The 3,479-nt window shown below is 41.0% G+C and overlaps 1 long non-coding RNA gene across 1 annotated transcript; it reads left to right on the top strand.

Annotated features, from left to right (window-relative positions):
• LOC136353769 (uncharacterized) lies at positions 1-1,434 on the top strand. The gene is made up of 2 exons (XR_010737184.1): positions 1-1,032; positions 1,103-1,434. It is a non-coding gene; the product is annotated as an uncharacterized lncRNA (long non-coding RNA).
• Positions 1,435-3,479: the final 2,045 nt, after the last annotated feature.

The following is a 3,479-nucleotide window of genomic DNA, read 5'->3' as shown; positions in this document are numbered from 1 at the left end:
TCTCACATTGTTTGCTTGCTGTGGTAGTGTGAACAGCTTGACTTGGGGGCCCTTGAACAGTGCTGCAGCCAGCTAAAGTCAAAGCTTTCTCACTCGCTTTTTTCCAATCTAGCTTGGGCATTAATGACTGGCTGGTCCCACTTCCTCTCTCTTGCTGCTTCTGCTGTTCTTGAATGTTCTTGAATTGAGGAGAAGAAAAATGTTGCCTGAATTTTTCCACAATTGAATTTTTGTTGGATTCCTCCATATCCAAAAATGCCTCTGATGGACCCTGCTATTGGCACCAACGAAGTGCAACACAGAAGAAGCACAAGAGCTACCAAGATTTATGAGACAGCCTCACAACATTTAAGTAAGAAGAGAGGGTTTCATGAAGCAGCCCATGAATCTACCAAACGCCATTGCTCCCCAACTACTTCAGCTGCCTCTTCCTTCTCGATTGTGGGAGGTGAAGAACATGGAGGGATTGAATCAAGAAGAGCTCCTCCAACTAACCATCATTCAGCACCAATCAGGGTTCCAAGTAGAAGAGGTGGGCAGAGAGTTACAAGATGGGATCAGAGAGGAGGTTATGGTGGTTGAATGGTGACCTCCACTTCTTGGAGACCTCTTGCTGCTGCTCATTCTGATGTCTTTCAAAGAGATGCTCCAAGATCCCCTCAAAGCATTAACAATATTCATAGCAGGAAGCATACTTGGAGTGCTTTGGAGGCGCATCATGATATCTTTGTTGATCAAGCTGCTGGAGATACTCAAGGGGGTGGTGCAAGTGATGCTGGAGCTAGCTCCAGACTGATACTGGCTATAGATCCTAGGGAATGCAATGTTTCAGAGATTCAGCTTGTTGATCCCAGTGCTGGAAATGGTGGAGATGGAAGTGGAAAGAATGATGGATGGGCAATGGCGCCAGCCCATAAGGCATCAAGGGCGCCATGAGTCTTTTAAGCTGGAACTGCCGAGGTATGGGGGGGTCACCTCGGCAGTAGGAAAATGCAACACCTCCAACGCCTAATATACTCTACTAATGCTAAGGTAATCTTTATTTCAGAAACAAAAAGCTCTAAAGTTACTGCTTCTGATCTGATCCATCATTTTCATGTAGCTAATAGTCATGTGGTTCCTGCTGATCAAGCTTCTGGTGGTTTGTGGCTGATGTGGGATGAAGACATGGATCTTACTATAGTTCAGTCTAGTGTTAATTATATTTTAGCTTATGGAGTCTATAAGAACTCTGGTCCTATTTTCAATCTTCTTTGTATTTATGGTGATCCCTAGTCACAGGGCCACTAGTGCCATGTGGAGTGAAATCTCCTCTTTTGTTGTACATAGTAGTCACAGACCGACCTTTTGTATGGGAGACCTTAATGAGATCATGCATGCTAATGAAAAGTATGGTTTGGCCCCTCCTAATCAGAATCGTATTAATATTTTTAAGCATCATGTCAATAATCTGGGGCTTATGGATATGGGTTATAATGGTCCAGCTTACACTTGGTCCAATAAGCAACAGGGTAAGGATCTGGTTTTGGAAAGGTTGGACAGATGTCTTGCAAATGTGGAATGGTGTTTTAATTATCCAAATACCACTGTTTATCACTTGCCCATGTTGTATGGTGATCATGCTCCCATCATTGCCATTCTCAATCCGAAGAACAGGAGGCCTAAAAGATCTTTCATGTTTGAAAATTGGTGGCTGCTTGAACCAGATTTTAATCAGCATGCTCATTCAGCCTGGCTGCAGTCTGTAAACTGTCATTTTCAGAGAAGAACAACCTTTGTTAGCAATATCCTTAACTTCTTGGAGCAAAAAGAAGAAACCTCTTCAGCAGCAATTGGATCAGTTGGAAGAAGATCTGTTGAAAATTCAGAGTTCCCCCGACAGAGAACATTTGTACTTTGAGGAGAAAAGGATTGTGCAACAGCATGATATTACCATGCAGAAGCTGGCCGATTATCACAAACAGAGAAGTAAGAAGCATTGGGTCCAGAAAGGTGACAGAAACACTTCTTTCTTTCAAAAAGCAACCCAGAAGAGAAGGAGAAAGAACAGAATCTCTAGTGTTATCCATAATAATTCAATAATCAATGATCCTGATGAGATAGCAACTGTCTTCACTTCTTACTTTGAAAATCTCTTTCAAAGCTCCAATACAGATGATGCCACTCCTTCTAAGGATCAAAATGACAATGATGTAATTTTTCCTCCCCCTGAAATCCCTTCTGAAAATGACATCCTGGAAATTCTGAAGCAAATGTAAAGAGATGCCTCCCCAGGGCCAGATGGTCTCAATGTTGCATTTTATAGAGCTGCCTGGAATTGGATAAAAGACGATGTTACTACCATGGTAGGCTCCTTCTATGAAACAGGTAAGCTTCAATCAGGTATGAATGCTACTAATATTGTTCTTGTTCCTAAAAATTCTAATCCTAAGTCCCCTGCTGATTTTAGACCCATTAGCCTTTGTAATGTTTCTTATAAAATCATTGCTAAGTCCTTGGCTAATTACATTCAGAATAAACTTCCTAACCTTATTTGTGACACTCAGCAGGCTTTTGTCAAGGGGAGACGCATCTCTAATAATATTGTGCTTGCCCAGGAAATTGCTCACTCTTTTAATCTCACCTCTTTTAATCAAAAAGCTTTTCTTTTAAAAATAGACTTGTCTAAAGCTTTTGACAGGATTGAATGGAGATTCATAGCGGATGCTCTTTGTCGTAAAGGGTTTCATGCTAATTTCGTTCGTCTTGTCCTTTCCTGCATCAACTCCGCTAATTTTTCTGTTGTTATAAATGGTCAATCGTACGGGTACTTTTCAGCTCATCGAGGGAGGTATTCGTCAAGGTTGTCCTTTATTGCCTTATCTTTTTGTCCTTGCGATTAATGAACTTTCTGACCAGCTTGCTACCAAATTTCATTCCCGTACGTACATGCTAAGTGTTTCATATGTCACATCCGACGCACATTGCAGATTCCACTGGGTCTTTTTACTCTTCGACTTGGAGGCCTGCGTAGTCAATGTATATGACTCAATGGATAAAAAAGAGTCTACGTTTGACCAGGTTTTTTAACTTATAGACAGGTAATGTCATAAGTTCCAATGTTATTACGAATCTTGATATAATTAATTACTACTACGAATCATAGCTTTAAACTCCATTTAGGGCTTGGTATCAGTTCCGTCATTTGGTCCGCGGCAATTGGAGAGAAAGACTTAAGCGGAAGTTTAAATTTCCTATGAGTACACATGCTCTACATTTATATTGAATCTCCAATTCAAATACAAGTGTATATTAATTAGATCTCTCGCCGTTTGTCATGTATATATAGTGCGCAAAGCAAGAACAGGGAACTAACTTGTGCGGCTACTACGTGTGCGAGTATTGCCACTGCCTTGCAGACCAAATCATCACCACAAGAGAGCTCGATGTACGTACAAATAAATTCAAAATTTCATTGCGTACGTATCGATTTGTTGTTT

This window comes from Oryza sativa, chromosome 10, assembly GCF_034140825.1.
Source record: "Oryza sativa Japonica Group chromosome 10, ASM3414082v1".
NCBI lineage: Eukaryota > Viridiplantae > Streptophyta > Magnoliopsida > Poales > Poaceae > Oryza > Oryza sativa.
Note: the sequence above shows the minus strand (reverse complement) of the source record. Positions and strands in the feature narration are given on the sequence as shown.